The following is a 22,650-nucleotide window of genomic DNA, read 5'->3' as shown; positions in this document are numbered from 1 at the left end:
CATGAGCACAGTATATCTTTCCATTTGTTTGTGTCATCTTCAATTTCTTTCATCAATGTCTTCCAGTTTTCTGAGCACGGGTCTTTTACCTCCTTGGTTACATGTATTCCTATATATTTTATTTTTGTTAACGTCGTTGTCAGTGGCATTGTTTTCTTAATTTCTCATTCTGACAGTTTGTTGTGAGTGTATAGAAATGCAACAGATTTCTGCACATTAATTTTGTATCCTGTAACTTAACTGAATTTTCCGATGAGTTCTATTTGTTTTGGGGTGTTGTCTTCAGGATTTTCTTTTTTTATATATTTATTTATCATTTTATTTATTTATTTATTTTGGCTGTGCTGGGTCTTAGTTGAGGCACGTGGGATCTGTGTTGCAGTATGTGGGATCTTTAGTTGCAGCATGCATGCAGGATCTATTTCCCCAACCAGGGATCGAACCCAGGACCACTGCATTGGGAGCACAAAGTCTTATCCACTGGACCACTAAGGAAATCCCTAGGATTTTCTATGTAGAGCATCATGTCATCTACAGAGACTTTTACTTCTTTCTCTCCAATCAGATTTTTTAATTTCTTTTTTTCATCTAATTACTATAGCTAGGACTTCCTAGACCATATTGATTGAAAGTGGCGAGAGTGGTTAGGGTTAGAGTTAGGTTTAAGCATAACTAGCCCTCTTTCCCTTCCTTCCTCTCCATCTCTCTAAGCCTCCAGGAAGGACAGAACTAGTCCGGGGTTACCCATGACTCAGGGAGTTGAGCTGGACCATTGTTTTTCTGCCCCTCAGTCCTGGGCATATTTCTGTATACTATCTGTGTATCATCTTTGGCCAAGTGTCCATTCAGATCTTTACCTATTTTTAATGGGATTCTTTGTGTTAGAGTTCTTTGTGAATTTTGAGACAAATACTTTTTTAGATATGTGTTTGCAAATATTTTTCTCCATGTTTGTGACTTGTCTTTTGATTTTCTGGGAATAAGGTCTTTCACAGTGTAGAAATCTTTTATTTTGTAAAGTCCATGGTAGCACTTGTTTTCTTTGTGGATTGCCTTTTTGTGTTGTGTGTTAAAACTCTAAGCTCATGGTCTACGTGACCAAACCCAAGCTCCTGTCAATTTGCTTCTGTTTTCTTCTATAATTTTGAATAGTTTTGTATTTCAAATTTGTCTATGAATAATTTTGAATGAATTTGGTGTAAGTTGTAGAGTTTGCATCTACATTCATTTCATTTCATATAGTTTCCAATTAATTGCTCCATAACTATTTTTGAAGAAGTTATGGGATATTTAGCTCCATTTCAGTTTGAATTTCCAAAGTTTAATGAGTTCAGCAATTCTGCCAGCAGAGGGCACTGTCTCCAGTGAACTGTGAGCTAGGCCCAGTCTGCATTTCCCGCATCAACCACAGAGGGCGCTGAGCCTACTTCTCTGACCCACCGCGCATGTGCATCCCTCTGCCGGCTTGGCCCTGCGCGCAGCTGAAAGGAGTTCTGTCTCCTCAGGCACAGCTAGGGCTTCCACTTTGGGCCTCGAAGGGCCAACGTCTGTGCAACAGGAGTTCGGTCTCCATAGAGCTCGCCCGGATTTGGGCTTCAGGACAACCTGGAGCAGCATCCATGCTGACAGGACCTGGTTTTCCTCAGGATCCACCTGGGGAGGCACCATCAGGAGTAAAAGGTGAGGGAAAAGTGAGGAGAAGTGAAGAAAGTGAGCAGAAGCTTACTGTGTGTGACTGACTGCTGCTGGGGGGTAGGGGCGGGAATGGGTCTATCTTCAGATGATCCAGAAAGGGCTTGTTGTGGAAAACTGGGTTCTAGTCAGGTTTGTGTGCGGTGTAGACCGTGTCCGGTGTAGTTCTTTGGCATGTGGTGTCCAGTTTTCCCAGCACTGTTTATTGTGGGGACTGTCCTTTCCCCTTGGTGTGTTCTCGGCCCCTTTGTCATAAATTAACTGACTGCATCCATACAGGTTTAATTCTGGTCTCTTTGTTCTTTTCTTCTGATCAGAAGAAAATAACATCCTTGCTCCTGTTTTTGTGCAAACTTCACACTGTTTTGGTTATTGTAGCTTCACAATATAAAGTCAGGGAGTGAGATGCCTCCAGCCTGTTCTCCTTTCTGAGGCTCGCTTTGGCTATTTGTTATCCTTTGTGGTTCCACACAAATATTAGAATGATTTGCCCTATTTCTGTGAAGAATACCATTGGAATTTTGGTTGGGATTGCATTCACTGTGTGCTTTGGATAGAATGGGCATTTTAATAATAATTCTTCCGTTCCATGTGTGTGGGATATCTTTCCATTTATTTGTGTCTTCCTCAATTTCTTCATCAATGTCTTAAAGTTTTCAGTGTGCAGGTCTTTCAAGTCCTTGGTTAAATTTATTTCTAGGTATTTTGTTTTCTTTGATGCAATTGTCTTCTTTCTCTTTCTGATGGTTCATTATTAGTGTTTAGAAATGCAGTTGATTTTTGGGTATTGACTTTGTAACTTCACTGAATTCATTTATTAGTTCTAATAGTGTTTTGGTGGAATGATGTAGAAAATTGGAATTCAAAAATGCCACTGTTTCGATCACATCTAAGTCATACACAACACTGATGACGTAGTGGCTCCTAATGTCACCTTCCCACAGTGCCTGTAAATTACAGGTGGACTTCTACATGGACGATTAGGTTCATGACTTTGTGTGAACTGGATCTGGGTAAGGCTTGGCCTTTATAAGGAGATGTGCTGTCTTCTCTGGTTTTCTGGCTTGGTATTGACATGGTTTTTTGGGAAAGTAATTTCTAACATACAGAAAATTTGCAATAGCGGTGCAAAGTACTATTTATCTCTACTCAGATTCCCTAGCTGTCATTGCTTTACCACATTTGCCACTTTACATGAAATGCTCCAGAGTGTTTTACCCAAAACAGGGACACTCTCCCAGGGAAGCAGCACATAACCTGCAAATGAGGAAATTATTATGGTTTCCACATTATAATCCAATCCACAGGCCCACTTCAACGTTCACCAGCTGCCCCAACTCTAGGGAAGTGTCTTTTTCCGTTCTGTCTTTTTCTGGAATCATTACTGATATTTTCCCTCAGTCTCACAACCTTGACGGATTTAAGATGTGCAAGACGAGTACAATCTGACTGACTTTTTTCACTTACGATGTTTTCAGTGTTCGTCTATGTTGTAACATGTATCAGTACTTCATTTTTTTCATTGTGCTTAAATATACGTAACATTTACCATTCAGACCATTTTAAGTGTACAGTTCTAAGGCCTTAACCACATTCACATTGTTGTACAAATATCCTCACCATCCACGTTCAGAACTTTTCAATTTTCCCTAGTGAAACTCTGTAGCCATTAAACACTAAATCCCCTCAGCCCCTGGCAACTGCGTTCTACTTCCTGTCTTTGAATTTGACTTCTCTGGATACCTCATATAACTGGAATCATATAATTTTTGTCCTTTGTGACAGGGTTATTTCACTTATCACAACTTTAAGGTTAATATATGTTGTAGGATGTGTTGGTATTTCCTTAGTTTTTAAGGCTCAATTACATTCCTTTGTGTATATGCCACACTTCGTTTATCCATTCACTCATCGATGGACACTTGGGTTGCTTCTACCTTTTGCTGTTGTGGTTAATGCTGCTATGAATATAAGTGTGCCCATATCTGTTCCAGTCCCTGCTTTCAGTCTTTTGGGTGTATAACCTGATGTGGAATTGATGAATCATACGTTAATTCTATGTTTAAGTTTTTGAAGAACTGCCACACTGTTTTCCACAGAGGCTGAACAATTTGCTTTTATTCCTTCTATGGCGAATAATATGGCTGTTTATGGATCTACCCCATTTTTTAAAAATTTTTATAATTTTTTTATTCTTTGGTTGCACTACATAGCATGTAGGATCTTAGTTCCCCAAACAGGGATCGAACCCATGTCCCCTACGTTGGAGGCACAGAGTCTTAACCACTGGACCACTAGGGAAGTCCCTGGATCTACAGCATTTTGTTTATCCATTTAACTATTGATGGACACTTGCACTGTTTCTACCTCTTGGCTGTTGTGAACGGTGCTGCTATCTATATATGTGTACACCTGTTTTCAATTCTTTGGGGTATATATCTAGGAGTGGAGTTGTTAAACCATATGCTAATTGTGTGTTTATGTTATAAACATAGGTTGCACCTTTTCCAATTTGCACAAGTAATTTTTAGTTTCCAATTTCTCTACATTGTTGCCAACATTTGTTATTTTTAGTTTTCTTGATTATAACCATTTTAGAATATATGGAGTTGTTATATTGCGATTTTAATTTGCATTTCCATCATGACTAATGATATTTGACATCTTTTTTTTTGCTTGTTGACCATTCATATGTCTTGTGTGGAGAATGGTCTATTGAAGTCATTTATCCATTTTTAAAATTTGAGTTTTTGTCTTTATGTTGGTGAGTTGTAAAAGTTCTTGATATATTCTGGATAACGATTCATCATATATTTAATGTGCAAATATTTTCTTTAATTCTGTGGGACATAGTTTCACTTTCTGAATTGCATCTTTTGATGCAAAAAGGGTTTTAATTTTGAGGAAATCCAATTTATTTATTTTTTCATTGCTTGTGCTTTGCTGTCAAATCTACGAAACCATTGCTAAATCCAAGGTTATAAAGATTTATCCCCACATTTTATTAGAGAGTTTATACAGTCATCCCTCGTTATCTGTGAAGGATTGGTTCAGGGACACCCAGGCATACCAACATCTGCATATGCTCAAGTCTTTTATATAAAATGGTATAGTATTTGCATGTAACCTAGGCACATCTTTCTGTATGCCTTAAATCATCTCTAGATTACTTATAATAATTAATATAATGTAAATGCTATATAAATGTTGTAAATACAATGTAAATGCTATGTAAATATTTGCTGGCACATGGCAAGTTCAAGTTTTGCCTTTTGAAATTTTTGTAATTTTTTTTCTAATATTTTCAGTCTGGAGTTGGTTGAATCCATGGATGTGGAACCTGTGAATACAGGATGTTGACTGTAATTTTTCTTCTTACATTTAAGCCTTTTATGTATTTTAACTTACTTTTTGTATGGATAGAAGGAAAGGGTCCAATTTCATTCCTCTGCATGGAGATAACCAATTGCCTAGCACCATTTGTTGAAAACACCATTATCCACCAATTTAATGTTGTTGACTGTTGTCTAAAATCAGTTCACCATAGATGGGTGGGTTTATTTCTGGGAACTCCCTTCAATTTCATTCATTTATAAGTATATCTTTGTGCCAGTCTAATAGTGTTTTATTTACTGTTCTTTGCACTAATATTTGAAAATGGGAAGTGTGAGCCTCCAACTTTGCTTTTCTTTTTTAAGATTGTTTTGGCTCCTTGGGGTCCCTTTAAATTCCATACGAATGTTAGGATCAGCTTGCGTATTTCTTCTCAAAGTCCTTTGGGAATTTTCAGAGGAATCACACTGAATGTGTAGATTGCATTATGTACTGTTGCCATCTTAACAGTATTAAGTCTTTCCATCACCAGGGGGTGTCTTCACATTTATTTAATTTTTCTTTTTTTTTTCATTGATGTTTGATAACTTTCAACATCTAAGTCTTTTTTTAATTTATTATTTTTATTGAAGTATCGTTGCTGTACAGTATTATATGTTACAGGTATACAATATAGTGATTCACAATTTTTAAAGATTATATTCCACTTACAGTTATTATAAAATATTGGCTATATTCCTCCATGTTGTACATCACACCATCACTGAGGGCCAGCCCTTCCCTTGAGTGGAACCCTGATATATATAAACATGAGGCATATCTGCTCCTTCCTGTTACCTGGCATTAAGGGACTGAGACAGCACTAGGAGGATGACAAATCATAAGAGAACTTGACCTAAATACAGGAGAACTCCAGAAAGGGAAGAGTCAGCAAAGAAAAGGACGAACGGGAAGGGAAGGAGGAAGAAGGGAGTCAGGGAGCGGGGAAATGGAAAGAGAAGGGGAAGCAGTGGGATAATGGAAGGGAGAAGAAGAAAAAAGCAACAGAGATGAGAAAGGAAAGTAATAGGAGAAGAGAAGGATTTGGGAAACCTTTCCCAGATTCTTCCACTTGGGCCGCATGTTTATTTTCCTAATGAAAAGGATACAGGTTGGGTTTTTATGAATTGCATTAAAATTTTCAAGTTATCAATATGTATTCTTCTGAATATTGCATTGTAAGTCTATGCTTTGAGATACCCTAGATACAGTGAGCACATAACAATAATTGAAAAATGCAAAAGAGAACATTTTTAAAAAGCAAGATAAGTATCTCCATGAGCCACAAATATAAGAAAACTATTAATAAAACCTGTGAGTAGGGCTGAAACTGAGGGCCTGCTAGGTTCCAGGCTTAAGCAGTTAGAGGCAGCTATGAGTTCATTCCCTGCAAGTTAACAGAGACTAAAAGTTCTCCACCTGCAACCAGGACTAGAGCCAAAGTCACTCTGGAAATGAGGGACTGGAAACAGGCCCTCTTTTTTATTAAAGAGAAATGAAAACTGCTGCCTCCCATTGTCTGATGCAAAAGCTTATACGGAGCACACCTAGAAATTGAGAGTGTGTGTGTGTGCTCTCCCACTCAAAATGAGTCTGAGATTCAACATTATAAAATACTTGGAAAAAACCTAACTCTACAAAAGCTAGCCAAAAAAATCAATATTTGGAAGATAAATTTACACTAGAGAATATTAAAATAAACAGGGAATTCCACTGTACAATAGAAACTAACACAACATTGTAAAACAACTATACCTAGTTTTTTTTTTTAAGCTCTTTATTGGAATATAATTGCTTTACACTCTTGTACCAGCTTATGAGGTACACCAAAGTGAATCAGCTGTATTTCTATATATATCCCTATATCCCCTCCGTTCTGCGACTACCTCCCGCTCTCCCTGTCCTGGCCCTCTAAGGCATCATCCATCATCGAGTTGATCTCCCTTTGTTATACAGCAACTTCCCATTAACTATCTATTTTACAGTTGGTAGTGTATATATGTCTATGCTACTCTCTCACTTCGTCCCAGCTTGCCCTTCGCCCCCCGCCGCCCCCCAGCTCCGTGTCCTTCAGTCCATTCTCTGGATCTGCATCATTATTCTTGCCCTGTCACTGGGTTCATCAGTACCATTTCTTCTTTTTTTTTAGATTCTGTATATATGAGTTAGCATACAATATTTGTTTTTCTCTTTCTGGCTTACTTCACTCTGTATTACACACTCTAGGTCTATCCACCTCATTACATATAGCTCCATTTCATTCAATTTTATGGCTGAGTAATATTCCATGGTATATATGTGCCACATCTTCTTTATCCATTCATCTGTTGATGGGCATTTAGGTTGTTTCCATGTCCTGGCTATTGTAAATAGTGCTGCAATGAACACTGTGGTACATGTTTCTTTTTGGATTATGGTTTTCTCTGGGTATATGCCCAGTAGTGGGATTACTGGATCATATGGTAGTTCTATTTTTAGTTTTTTAAGGAACCTCCAAACTGTTTTCCACAGTGGCTGTACCAACTTACATTCCCACCAACAGTGCAGGAGGATTCCCTTTTCTCCACACCCTCTCCAGCATTTGTTGTTTCTAGATTTTTTGATGATGGCCATTCTGACCAGTGTGAGGCAATACCTCATTGTGGCTTTCACTTGCATTTCTCTGATGATGAGTGATGTTGAGCATCTTTTCATGTGTTTGTTGGCCATCTGTATGTCTTCTTTGGAGAAATGTCTATTTAGGTCTTCCGCCCATTGGTGGATTGGGTTATTTGCTTTTTGGTATTAAGCTGCATGAGCTGCTTGTATATATTGGAGGTTAATCCTTTGTCCGTTGCTTCGTTGGCAAGTGTTTTCTCCCATTCTGAGGGTTATCTTCTTGTCTTGTTTATGGTTTCTTTCGCTGTGCAAAAGCTTTTAAGTTTCATTAGGTCCCATTTGTTTATTCTGGATTGTATTTCCATTATTCTAGGAGGTGGGTCAAAAAGGATCTTGCTTTGATGGATGTCATAGAGTGTTCTGCCTATGTTTTCCTCTAGGAGTTTTATAGTGTCTGGCCTTCCATGTAGGTCTTTCATCCATTTTGAGTTTATTTTTGTGTATGGTGTTAGGAAGTGTTCTAATTTCATTCTTTTACATGTTGCTGTCCAATTTTCCCAGCACCACTTATTGAAGAGGCTGTCTTTTTCCCATTGTATATTCTTGCCTCCTTTGTCAACGATAAGGTACCCTATGTGCTTGGGCTTACCACTGAGTTCTCTATTCTGTTCCATTGATCTATATTTCTGTTTTTGTGCCAGTACCATACTGTCTTGATCACTGTAGCCTTGTAGTATAGTTTGAAGTCAGGAAGCCTGATTCCACCAACTCCATCTTTCCTCCTCAAGATTGCTTTGGCTATTCGGGGTCTTTTGCATTTCCATACAAATCGTAAGAATTCTTGTTCTAGTTCTGTGAAAATTGCTGTTGGTAATTTGATAGGGATTGTGTTGAATCTGTAAATTGCTTTGGATAGTACAGTCATTTTCACAATGTTGAGTATTCCAATCCAAGAACATGGTATGTCTCTCCATCTGTTTGTATCGTCTTTGATTTCTTTCATCAGTGTCTTATAGTTTTCTGCATACAGGTCTTTTGCCTCCTTAGGCAGGTTTATTCCTAGGTATTTTATTCTTTTTGTTGCAATGGTAAATGGGAGAGTTTCCTTAATTTCTCTTCCTGCTTTTTTCTTGTTAGTGTATAGGAATGCAAGAGATTTCTGTGCATTAATTTTGTATCCTGCTCCTTTACTAAATTCATTGATTAGTGCTAGCAGTTTTTGGTAGAATCTTTAGGATTTTCTATGTATAATATCATGTCATCTGCAAAGAGTGACAATTCTACCTCTTCTTTTCCAATTTGGATTCCTTTTATTTCTTTTTCTTCTCTGATTGCTGTGGCTAAAACTTCCAAAACTATGTTGAATAATAGTGGTGAGAGTGGGCACCCTTGTCTTGTTCCTGTTCTTAGAGGGAATGCTTTCAGTGCTTCACCATTTAGAGTGATGTTGGCTTTGGTTTCTCATATATGGCTTTTATTATGTTGAGGTAATTTCCTTCTATGCCCATTTCCTGGAGAGTTTTTATCATAAACGGATGTTGAATTTTGTCAAACGCTTTTTCCACATCTATTGAGATGATCATATGGTTTTTATCCTTCAATTTGTTGCTATGATGTATCACGTTGATTGATTTGCGTATATTGAAGAATTCTTGCATCCCAGGGATAAACCCCACTTGATCATGGTGTATGATCTTTCTAATGTGCTGTTGGATTCTGTTAGCTAGTATTTTGTTGAGGATTTTTGCATCTATCTTCATCAGTGATATTGGCCTGTAATTTTCTTTTTTTGTGACATCTTTGCCTGGTTTTGGTATCAGGGTGACGGTGGCCTCGTAGAATGAGTTTGGGAGTGTTCCTCCTTCTGCTATATTTTGGAAGAGTTTGAGAAGGATAGGTGTTAGCTCTTCTCGAAATGTTTTATAGAATTCGCCTGTGAAGCCATCTGGCCCTTGGCTTCTGTTTGTTGGGAGATTTTTAATCATAGTCTCAATTTCCATACTTGTGATTGGTCTGTTCATATGTTCTGTTTCTTCCTGGTTCAGTCTTGGAAGATTGTATTTTTCTAAGAATTTATCCATTTCTTCCAGGTTATCCAATTTATTGGCATATAGTTGCTTGTAGAAGTCTCTCATGATCTTTTGTATTTCTGTGGTGTCCGTTGTTACTTCTCCTTTTTCATTTCTAATTCTGTTGATTTGCATATTCTGCCTTTTTTTCTGGATGGATGTGGCTAATGGTTTATCAATTTTGTTTACCTTCTCAAAGAATCAGCTTTTAGTTTTATCAGTCTTTGCTATTTTTTCCTTCATTTCTTATCCTTTTATTTCTGCTCTGATCTTTATGATTTCTTTCCTTCTGCACACTTTGGGGGTTTTTTTGTTCTTCTTTCTCTAATTGTTTTAGGTGTAAGGTTAGGTTGTTTATTCGATATTTTTCTTGTTTCTTGAGGTAGGATTGTATTGCTATAAACTTCTCTCTTGGAACTGCTTTTGCTGTGTCCTCTAGGTTTTGGGTTGTTGTGTTTTCATTGTCATTTGTTTCTAGATATTTTTTGATTCCCTCTTTGATTTCTTTAGTGATTTCTTGGTTGTTTAATAGTGTATTGTTTAGTCTCCATGTGTTTGTATTTTTTACACTTTTTTTCCTGTAATTGATATCTAGTCTCATGGCGTTGTGGTCAGAGAAGCTGCTTGATATGATTTCAGTTTTCTTGAATTTACCAAGGTTTGATTTGTGAGCCAAGATGTGATCTATCCTGGAGAATGTTCCATTTGCACTTGCGAAGAAAGTGTATTCTGTAGTTTTGGATGGAACGTCCTATAGATATCAATTAAGTCGAGATGGTCTAATGTGTCATTTAAAGCTTGTGTGCCCTTATTTATTTTCTCTTTGGATGATCTGTCCATTGGTGTAAATTGGGTGTTCAAGTCTCCTACTATCACTGTGTTACTGTCAACTTCCCCTTTTATGGCTGTTAGCATTGGCCTTATGTATTGAGGTGCTCCTATGTTGGGGGCATAGATATTTACAATTGTTATATGTTCTTCTTGGATGGATCCCTTGACCAATTATGGAGTGTCCTTCCTTGTCTCTTGTAATAGTCTTTACTTTAAAGTCTAATTTGTCTGATGTGAGTATTGCTACTCCAGCTTTCTTTTGACTTCCATTTGCATGGAATATCTTTTTCCATCCCTTTACTTTCAGTCTATATGTGTCCCTTGGTCTGATGTGGGTTTCTTGTAGGCAGAAGGGTCTTGTTTTTGTACCCATTCAGCCAGTCTGTGCCTTTTGGTTGGAGCATTTAATCCATTTACATTTAAGGGGATTATTGACATGTGTCCCTATCACAATTTTCTTAATTGTTTTGGGTTTGTTTTTGTAGGTCTTAGCCTTCTCTTATGCTTCCTACTTAGAGAAGTTCCTTTAGCAATTGTTGTAAGGCTTGTTTGGTGGTGCTGAATTCTCTTAACTTGTGCTTTTCTGTAAAGCTTTTGATTTCTCTGTCAAATCTGAGTGAGATTCTTGCTGGGTAGAGTATTCTTGGCTGTAGGTTTTTCTCTCTCAGGACTTTCAGTATATCCTGCCACTCCCTTCTGGTCTGCAGAGTTTCTGCAGAAAGATCAGCTGTTATCTGTGTGGGTTTTCCCTTATATGTTATTTGTTGCTTTTCTCTTGCTGCTTTTAATATTTTTTCTTTGTGTTTAGTTTTTGTTAGTTTGCTTAATATGTGCCTTGATGTGTTTCTCCTTGGGTTTATTCTGTATGGGACTCTCTGTGCTTCTTGGACTTGATTAATTATTTGCTTTCCCATGTTGGGGAAGTTTTCCACTATAACCTCTTCAAATGTTTTCTCAGACCCCTTGTTTTTTTCTTCTTCTGGGACGCCTATGATTTGAATGTTGGTGCGCTTAATGTTGTCACCAAGGTCTCTGAGAGTGTCTTCCATTCTTTTCTTTTTTTCTTTTTCCTGCTCTGTGGCAGTTATTTCCCCCATTCTATCTTCCAACTCACTTACTTGTTCTTCTGCCTCAGTTATTCTGCTGTTTATACCATCTAGGGTATTTTTGATTTCAGTTATTTTGTTGTCCATTACTATTTGTTTGCTCTTTAGTTCTTCTGAGTCCTTATTAACTGTTTCTTTTATTTTCTCTATTTTGTTGTCCAGATTTTGGATCATCTTTACTATCATTACTCTGAATTCTTTTTCAGGCAGTTCTCCTATTTCCTCTTCATTTATTTGGTCTTGTGGCTTTTTTTTCCTGCTCCTTTGCCTGCATGGTGTTTCTTTGTTTTCTCATTTTGTCTAATGTATAGGATTTACTGTCTCCTTTCCCTATGCTGCCTAGTAGTAATTCGTCTTGTTTCTGCCCTTTGCCCCCTGTGGTGGGGTTTGTCCAGTGTCTTGAGTAGGCTTTCTGGGAGGGCGGGGGTGGGGGGAGATCTGGTGTCTGCTTTCCATTGTGTGGCTCTGTGTCTTTTCTCTCTGATGAGCAGGGGCAGGGCCATGTCAGGTGGTGTGTTTTAGGGTATCTGTGAGCTTAATGTGGCTTTAGGTAGTCTTTGTGCTGATGGGTGGGTTTGTGTTCCTGTCTTGTTTGTAGTTTGGTGTGAGGTGTCCAGCACTGGCAGTTGCAGACAGTCAGATGAAGCTGGGTCTTACCCTTGATACAGGGCTCCATGAGAATTCTCTGCAATTAATCCTCCCTATGTCTGAGGACTCCCTGGTAGTCTAGCATCCTAGATTCAGTGCTCCCTCCCCAGAGCCTCCTACTTGACTTCTGATGGAGTAATCCAGACTTCAGAGGTTGCTTGTCCCAGCAATAAAGGGGTTTAAAGAAGACTGTCCAAGCCCCAGACTAATGGCAGAGTGTTGAGTCAAACAAATACTCAGTCAAGGAAACACATACATGTAAAAGACACAGAAATACTGAATCCAGTAGAACATAAGGCACTAGAAAGACCTGACAGAAGAACCCCAGTATGCCATCAGACAGTCAAAGATAAAACCAACAGAAATTCAAAACCAAACAACAACAACAACAACAAAAAACACCGCACAAACACATATCCAGGGAAATTTTGAACGCTTGGGTCAAATATAATAAAGAGCGAGAGTACAATCAGACAGACTGAAGATTCCCAAAACAAAATCAGACAATTATAGTCAGAACTAAGATAAAGACCAAACCTAATAATAAAAACCAAAGTAGTGTGTCATCTGGAGAATAAAGCAAGGAAACAGAGCCAAGCGATAATATTGATTATAAGTATATTAAGATAAAATAAACTAAAAAAGGATAGAAGACAGGGCAACAGAAGAGTGTAGTGTGACTGGAAATATGAAAAGAAAAAGAAAAAAATAGAAATGTATAACAGATAGAGATGAAAAGAAGGTAGGAGAGATACAGTCAGCACTACAAAATCTTAGCTAGAAATAGAAATATATAAAAAGTCTAAAAATAAAAATAGTATAAAAAATAGAATTAAAAAATATGTTATAAAACATGTAGATCCCTTAGGACTAAGATCATAATTAATTAAAAAAAAAAAAACTAGAACTGACCCCAGAATGGACCAGATCAATAGAATTAATAATAATATTTCTGTTTCCTTGGGGTCTCAGCTGTAAGTGTCCTTCTACCCGCCTTGGGCTTTTTGTATTACTCTGCGACCAGCAGAGCTTCCTTTATTGTTCATCTGTAAGCACCGATGTGTGGGGAGAGAGAGGGTACAATAGTGGCTCCTTCCCCTGGGAGTGTGTGAGCAGTGGTGCCCTGCCTGGGTCACGGTGGCTCAGTTGGCCATGGCGGTGCCTGTTGCAGAGGGACACCAGTGGCTCAGGTGTAAACAGAATGTCTCCAGAGCTGGGCCACTCTTTGTGCTTTTGGCTCTCAGTTGCAGGCACTCTAGGCCAGCCCCGCCGGGGGGCCTTTGTTATCCCTGAGTGCATTAGCCAGGCCCACAGGGGTCCTTCCTTTGTCGGTCGCAGGCGCCAAGAGAGAGGCTTCACCCACGGCTCCTCCCCACTGCTTGCGAGTCAGCAGTATCGAGCCGCCACCACGGCCGCCCAGCTTTCCACAGTAGGCACTCTCCACTGTGGATTTCTTCCCTCCTGTCCTCTCAGTCCATCTCCCCACTGCCAACAATGTTTCTCACCCTGAACCAGTTCTCCAGTTCCCACGTTCCAGCTCCCAGACCCCCTGTTCAACTGTGAATCCACATCTCAATCCAGACACACCGAGCTGTGCTGCAGACCCTCCGTGTGTTTCTCACTCTTTCCCGTCTGCCACAGCTCAACTGCTTCACCCTCTTTGAGCAGTCCCAAATGCCTCCCTTCTGACCCAGGGAAATTCCCTGTTGGAGAAGGGGTTTCCCTGTCAGATAAGGGACGTTTCCTCGAATTCGGCAATCTCCCCTCTTTTTCAGATCCCCCTGCCCCAGGGTGTAGAACCCGTCCCTTTCCTTTCTTCTCCTCCTCTTTCTCCTTTTCTTTTCCCCCTCTGTCCTACCCAGTTATGTTGGGATCTTTGCAGTCCTTTCTCATGTCCGAGGTCGTTTGCTGGTGTTCAGCTGGTTCTCTATGGGAATTATTGCATCTTTTGGTGTATTCCTGATCTGTGGAGAGGGATGCATTCCACGTCCTTCTACTTCGCCACCATCTTTCTTCTGCCTATACCCAGTTTTTTAAAAATGTAAAAAAAAAGTCTATAAATGCTTTAAAATAAACTTTTAAGCACCTCAAATGAATAATTTACATATAACACAGGAAAGAAAATCATGAAACACGTGCAGAATTAATACAAGTCCAGATAGATATGTAAAAGAACGAATTCGAAAACTGGAAATGAAAAATATAGCCACTAAAATGTTTAAAGACCCAATTGGTGGACTAAACTCTAGACTTAACAGAGCTGAAGAGAGAATTAGTAAATTACAAGATAATGTTGAATACCTCACCCAGAACATAACACAGAGAGGCAAAGAGATAAACATCAAAAAGCAGTACAGGGCTTCCTAGGTGGTGCAGTGGTTGAGAATCCACCTGCCAATGCAGGGGACACAGGTTCGATCCCTGCTCCAGGAAGATCCCGCATGCCGCGGAGCAACTAAGCATGTGCGCCACAACTATTAAGCCTGCACTTTAGAGCTCATGAGCCACAACTGTTGATCCCATGTGGCGCAACTACTGAAGCCCACGTGCCTAGAGCCCATGCTCCGCAACAAGAGAAGCCACGGCAATGAGGACCCCACGTACCACAATGAAGAGTAGCCCCCGCTCACCGCAACTAAAAAGAAAGCCCGTGCACAGCAAAAAAAAGACCCAACACAGCCAATAAAGTAAATAAATAAATAAATAAATTTATAAAAACAAAAAAAAAGCGTACAGAGATGGAGTTTTCATGGAGAAGCTCCAACATTTGCTGATAGGAGTTACAGAAAAAACAGAATGGAGAAACTAAGGGAGAAGAGTAACTTGAACAGATAGAATTTTCCAGAATTGAAAAGAGATATAGTTTCTTGTTAAAATATATCCAAAATACCATTAAATAAAATATAAATCCACACTTGGACACACAAAAGTGGAACTGTAGAATATCATGGATGAAGAAGGCACTTACAATTCTGTTCAGGGCAGCATTTTCTGAATAACAAAAATTAAAACAATCTAAATATTCCTCAACAGAAGAATGAATACAAAACAGATAGCAATACCATTAAATATTGTAGAGTAATGTGAGTGAGAGCAAGTATCAACATGAATAAATCTTGAAACAAGTTGAATGAAAATACACGGTACAGAACAATATGCACAGTATTATGCCACTTGTTTAAAGTTTAACACCATAAAAAACAATACATATATTGTTGTGGGTATATACGTGTATAAAAAAGACATGAAAATCTGCATAGAAATATACACACACAAATTCAAAATCCTCTGTAAAAAATGGCCTCAAGTAGAGACTATTTATTCGCCTAAAACCCAGCTATATCTGGATCTAAAAGTAATCATTCTCACTCCTGGCACTTATTTTAAATTGAAGTATAGATGATTTACAATGTTGTATTATTTTCTGGTGTACAGCAGTGAGATAGATATATATATAGATATATATATTCTTTTCCAGTTTCTTATCCATTGTAGTTTATTACAAGATATTGAATATACTTCCCTGTGCTTTACTCTAGGACCTTGTTGTTTATCTATTTTATGTATAGTAGTTTGTATCTGCTAATTCCAAACTCCTAATTTATCCCTCCCACCTCCACCTTTCCCCCTTGGTAACAAGTTTGTTTTCTATGTGAGTCCATTTCTGTTTTGTAGTAAGTTCATTTTATCATTTTTTAGATTCCACATGTAAGTAATATCATATGGTATTTGTTTTTCTTTTTCTGACTTACTTCACTTAGTATGATAATCTCTAAGTCCATCAATGTTACTGCAAATGGCATTATTTCATTCTTTTTTATGGCTGAGTAATATTCCACTGTGTATATGTATACTACATCTTCTTTATCCATTCATCTGTCAAAGGACATTTAGGTTGTTTCCATGTCTTGACTATTGTAAATAGTGCTGCTGTGAACATTGGGGTGCATGTATCTTTTCGAATTAGAGTTTTGTCCAGGTGTATGCCCAGGAGTGGGATTGCTGGATCATATGAGAACTCTATTTTTAGTTTTTTGAGGAACCTCTATACTGTTTTCCATAGTGGCTGTACCAATTTTCATCCCTACCAGCAGGGTAGGAGTGTTCCCTTTTCTCCACACCCTCTCCAGAATTAATTATTTGTAGACTTTTTGTTGATGGCCATCCTGACCAGTGTGAGATGGTACCTCATTATAGTTTTGATTTGCGTTTCTCTAATAATTAGCAACGCTGAGCATCTTTTCATGTGCTTATTGGCCATCTGGATATTTTCTTTGGAGAAATGTCTTTTTAGGACTCCTGCCCATTTTTTAATTGGGTTGCTTGTTTTTCTTTTTGGTTTGTTTTGTTTTACTTGTTTGTTATTGAGCTGTATGAGCTATTCGTATATTTTTGAAATTAAGCCCTTGTCAGTCACATTGTTTGCAAATATTTTCTCCCAGTCCATAGGCTGTCTTTTCGTTTTTCTTATAGCTTCCTTTGCTGTGCAAAGCTACTCCTGGCACTTTAAGACCATCACTAACTCCACCTTCTTTTAAAATCTCATGTTTCTTTGAGGTTTATGTATTTTGGCCATATGCCTACCAACTCCCTTTGGTTACTCTCCCTCCCTCCTTGAGAACACTGGAATTTATTTCATAGAATTCCTCCCCACCCAATTCCTCCCTACTCCTACTCTGAGTGACTCAAACATCCATAAGAGTATCCTATCCAGAATCTAGCCTCCTCAATGCAATAAGCATCACTTCTGCTCCACTCCAGGCACCCATTCCCACGGCCCCATCCTGAATCTTGCCATCATCCAGAACTGCTTCACCTCTGATGTACACCTGAAACTAGTATAATATTGTAAATCAACTGTACCTCAATTTTAAAAATTACGTAAATGTTTAAACTGTAGAACACATCAATATGATTGAAATACTACTCAGCAATGAAAAGAACGAACTACTGATAAAGGCAAATTAGATGGATCTCAGAGGCATTTTGCAGAATGAAAACAACCTCAAAAGGTCACAGACTGTGTGATTCCATTTATACAACATTTTAAATTACAGAATTATAAAGTCAAAGAACAAATTAGTATTTGCTCAAAGTTAAGGAAGGAGAAGGTGGGAGAGGGTGGATATGACTATAAAAGGGGTAGCATGAAAGAGATCTTGTGGTGATAGAACAGTTTTATATCTTGATTGCAGGGGTGGTTACACAAATCTATACATACATGTGATAAGATGAAAAAGAACTATACACACACATTGTACCAAGGTCAAATTCCTGATTTTGATATTGTACTATAGTTACATAAGATATAATCACTGGGGAGAACCTGGTAGAGTATACACAGGATCTCTCTGTACAATCTTTGCAACTTCCTGAGAAAAATCTATAATTGTTTCAAAATGTAAAAGGTTTTTAAAAGAGAGAGCATGAAAGCTGATATATATATATGTTAATGTGAGGCCAAATATACAGGCATACCTCAGAGATATTGCAGGTTCAGTTCCAGACCACCACATTAAAGCCAATATCACAATAGTGAGTCACACAAGTTTTTTGGTTTCCCAATGCATATAAAAGTTTAGTTTATATTATACTGTAGTCTATTAAGTGCAGTATGTCTAAGAAAACAATGTACCTACTTTAAAAATACTTTATTGTTAAAAAATGCTAACCATCATCTGAGCCTTCAGCAAGTCGTAAAGTATGACCAGTAGGGGTTATATGAGGAATAAAAAAATATGCTTATAATTAGAAATAAATCTGTCTTTCAACATGTTAGAGATTAAGGAAGAAAAAATCATAGTCATCTCAATAAACAGAAGTTTTCTGGTAGTATCTACCAAAAAAAAACCTGCAGCAAATTTTTAAAATCCATATCCTTCTGAATCCAAACCCCAGGCACATGGCCACATTTTAATGCTTCCTTTTCAAATAAATCCAAGAAGTTGAATATGGCTGGAGAGTAATGTGTAAGAGAAAGAACATCTCCTTGAGCTGACTGTTATTAGATAAGTAAGGTCAGATCAGGAAGGGTCTTAAATGCCGTGCTGAAGGGCTGTTTGTTTGTTCCTGACAACAGCGAGATACCACTGAAGACTAGAGGTTGGCATAAGCAGTGGAGTGACTGGATAAATTTCTTTCCAAAGGTCATTCTGGCTGCAGTATGGATTAAAGAAGGGTAAAACTTTAGTCTCGGAAACCAGTTAGAAGGCTATTGTCTTTCTTGAGAGAAAACAAGCGGTCACAAATTCCAGTGCCTGCAGGAATCAGACATGTAACATAATGAGTGAAGCAGGAGTGTTCTAAGACAATAGGGAGTGGTAGGAATGGTGAAGAATCAAAAGCACATACCTTGTCTAAAAAGATAGCCACTATTCAGCTTCGAGTAATAGTTTTCTTGCAAGAATACTGCCCAGCATTGCTAGATCTTACAAATTTTCAAGAAAATTTTAATGTAATTTTTTTATTTTTTAAATTGTGCAAAAATAAACCCAAGTATTAGCCAAATCTGGTGCAAAGGTCACCCGTTTGCAACCTGTGGTTCAAAATAAGGTAATATCAGTAGTGATAAAGGGGACAAACTCAAGGGATATTATGAAGGAAGAATCTACCAGATAGTTATCAGTCGGATGTGGGCTATAGAGGAGAGGAAGAAAAATGGATAACTGCTAGGCTTCCAGTTTGGTCACTGAGTGGGTGGTATGCCATTCACTAAGCCATGAGACATAGGTAGAGGAGGTTAAAAGGACATTCAGTTAGCTATCACTGATCAGCAGCAGGACTGTAGGGCTGGGGAAGGGAAAAGAAGTCATTTTCAAACTGTAGCCCTCAATTCTCTACCCATCACTCCCATCCCTACATCTTTGACTCAGCTGCATCAGTGACACCTGGTCAAAGCAGGAGTAGGGCACTGGAACCAGCAGACTAGATCTGAGAGAAGTTGCTTAGATATACTGTTCAAATGCAGCCATCCACAGGGGCTGAACAGTGAGGCCAGTTGGTATTGCCTGATGATGCCAGGATAATGACAGTCTCCATGACGTGGGGTTACAAGCAGGGTGGCCAATCATTGCAGGCTGTGGGATCAGGGCAGCTGAGCCAGTTGGGGACCCTAAAGGGTGAGGAAAATAAAAGAACAGGGAATCCAGAAAGTACTGTCTCCACTTAGAGGAAGGTAGATTTCAAAGAAGATTGAGACTATGAATTCTTGCCCATTATACCATCCCTGGTTGCTGGATTCCAAAGGCATCAACCTATCTTTATCCCAGCCACATACTGTTCACAAAGCTTTCTGTGAGAAAGAAGGAAATCTTGCCATTTGCAACAGTGGACCTTGAGGGCATCATGCTAAGTGAAATAAGTGAGACAGAGGAAAATAAATATCGGATTATCTCACTTAAATGTGGAATCTGAAAAAACAAAATCAAACTTACAGAAACAGAAAGCAGATTGGTGGTTGCCAGAGGTGAAGGGGGATGGAGGAGTGGGGATGAAGGGAATGGGTGAAGGTAGTCAAAAGGTACAAACTTCCAGTTATAAGATTAATACATTCTGGAGATGTAATATACAGTAAATTTTTAAAGATAGTTGAAGGGTAAGTGGGAGAGCCAGAGGGATTCCTTAAAAGGGGGCCCTTATCACCTGCAGCATAAGAACACACTCAGCTGAGGAGCATGCTGGGGACTTAATAAGAGTTGAACTCCAGAGAAACTGTTATGCTAAGGTCAGATGCCCGATTAGAAAAACCTGGGACCCTAAAATATTAGCTGAAGACATCTGGGTGGAAGCCCCCGGGAATGTTGGCTCTGCAGAGTTCCCAGAACCCTCAGGGTTTGCAGAGGCTGCCCGTCAGTCCCTAACAAGGGTCCCTAACAAATGCAGAAGATGCTAAAGAGGGCCCTCCTCACAAAACACGTGTGCTCTCTCGCCCCTCAAAGTTGCCTCCACCCCATCTCTTGGCTGCCAGGCCAATAACTAGGGTTAAATCCCAGCATAACCCAGCTGGAAATGCACTGGGCATGATAAGGAAGGAAAGAAATTGTACCCCAAAGGAGCTGTAAGAACTAGCTAGCGTGTGCTGGGAGGAGCCAGGGGAAAATTCCTGGAACTGGATTTTGAGGGTGCTTGATCAAGGGGACCAGAACATAAGACTGGATAAGCAAGAAGTCATGACTTAGGAGCACTTTCTCAATATACAGGATATAATACATTGGCAAGAGTGGGGCAAACTCACTGCTAAGGGTGCCTCTCAGAAACCTAGAAAAATGATGGCCAATACTCGGAAAAGTGAAAATGTCTGAGTTGCCCTGACAGAAGGCAGAGGAAGGAATCAAAAGATGCAGAGGGGAGGGAATGCCAAATGGGTCTATTATGTGAGGCCTAGAGAACACTCCCATTCGCCAGGGCCATCGGGAATGCACTGGTGAGAAGGGCACCAGTATCGCTAGCAAGTTCAATGAGGCTTCTCTGCAGATCACAACTAAGCTTGGTAATAGCCATGAAGATGATGGGGCTCCTAACAGAAGTCAGATGGGTAGAACTTAGCTGCCAAAACTCAAGGGACCACAATCACTGTCAAAACACAGTTCCTGTCAGGGGCAGCCAAGCAGGCCGACCCACAAGGAGTCATGGAGATTGTTGATAGAACCTCCCCAGGGACAAACTAGATGGGTAGCCATAAGGGTGCTGCTGAACATCTGCAATCAGAAGAAAACAAGAATGGAGGGACAGGAGACTCACGATGGTCACCCTAAAAAGTTACCATCCTTTGCTCAGTTTCCAGACCTGAACCAACTTTCAGATCTAGAACCCAGTGACTGAAGAGATGGCCACGTCCACAGGAGGGAGTACCCTGCACCACTGTGACCAGTATGTATTATAATGGCTCCCTCAATCCTTCCCCATTTATTTGGGTGACTATGCACTGGGGAAAAAGGAATACTTAATCCTTTAAAGGATTATTGGACATAGGTCTAAATTGACACTGAAACCCAGAAACCTGAAGTGTCATCATGGTCCTGCATCTTACATGGTCCTTCCACCAACTCACTGAAGGTGGGTACCCATAAGACCAACTGGAGGAGAAAAAACCAAGCCTGGTTTATGAATGTGGGGGAAAGGAGGTTCAGTTATAAATGGTTGGCCGGTGCATTATGGCCACATTTCAGGGGTCAGCCTTCAGTGGAAAGGGAAAAACATCTCAGTAGGTGAAGATGTGAGCAGTGCACTTGGTCATGTACTTCCTGTGGAAGGAGAAGTAGCCCAAGGTAAGAATATACACAGATTCCTGAGCAGTGGCCAAGGGCCTGGCTGGTTGGTCAGGAACTTGGGAGAAAAAGGACTGCAAGACACAAAGAGGGTGAGGTAAAGATATGTGACAAGACATGAGACTGTGCATGAAATATGAAGATTTTTTTCTATCACTTGTTAACACCCACCAGAAAGCATTCTCCATTAAAAAAAACCAAGTGGACAAAGTGACTTGGTCCGTTGATGTTAAATATCCTTCATCATCAGCCACCCTAGAACTAGGACAGACACACAAACGAACTAGAGAAAGATGGCAGCTATACTGATATGGACTCCTACTTACCAACTGGCTGCTGTCCCCTCCAAATGTCTAACCAGCCAACAACAGAGACAACGCTGAGCCCCTGTTACGGCACCATTCCTCAACCACACCATCTTCTTGTTAGTAAGTAGAATATATCAAGCCCCTTCTGTCCTAGAAGAGCAAGTGGTACATCCTCACAGGGATGCCTATTCCAGTACAGGTTTCGCCTTTCCTGCTCACGGGAATTTAGTCAGCACCGCAGGCATGAAATTCCACACAACATAGCACCTAAGGAATCCACTGTAGAGCAAAGGAGAGATCCACTGATCATATCACATAGCACCATCCAGAAGCAGCTGGCCTTAGAGAGCCCTGGAACAGCCTACTGAAGGTACAGTTGAAACACCAGCTTGGAGGAGATACTTTTCAAGGATGGGTGCCATCCTTCAGGACGCAGTACATGCACTAAATCAGAGATCTCTGTAAAGTGTTATGTTCCATTGGGAAGAATAAAGGAGCTCAGGACCAAGGGATGGAAGCAAAGTAGCCCTACTTATCACACCCAATGACCCACTGGGGTATTTCCACCTGACAACTTTAGGCTCTGCAAGATTAGAGGTCCTGGTCCCAAAGGCACTCTTGCCTGGGGACATAGCAAGCATCATTTGAACTATAAGCTACATCTGTCACCAGGGCATGTTAAACTCTGTCCAGGACTAGCAGGAAAGGAGCTGCATTTTGGCAGGATAATTGATCAGCAGGACGAAGTAGGGCTTCTTTT

Source organism: Hippopotamus amphibius, chromosome 12 (genome assembly GCF_030028045.1).
Source record: "Hippopotamus amphibius kiboko isolate mHipAmp2 chromosome 12, mHipAmp2.hap2, whole genome shotgun sequence".
Classification (NCBI taxonomy): domain Eukaryota; kingdom Metazoa; phylum Chordata; class Mammalia; order Artiodactyla; family Hippopotamidae; genus Hippopotamus; species Hippopotamus amphibius.
Note: the sequence above shows the minus strand (reverse complement) of the source record.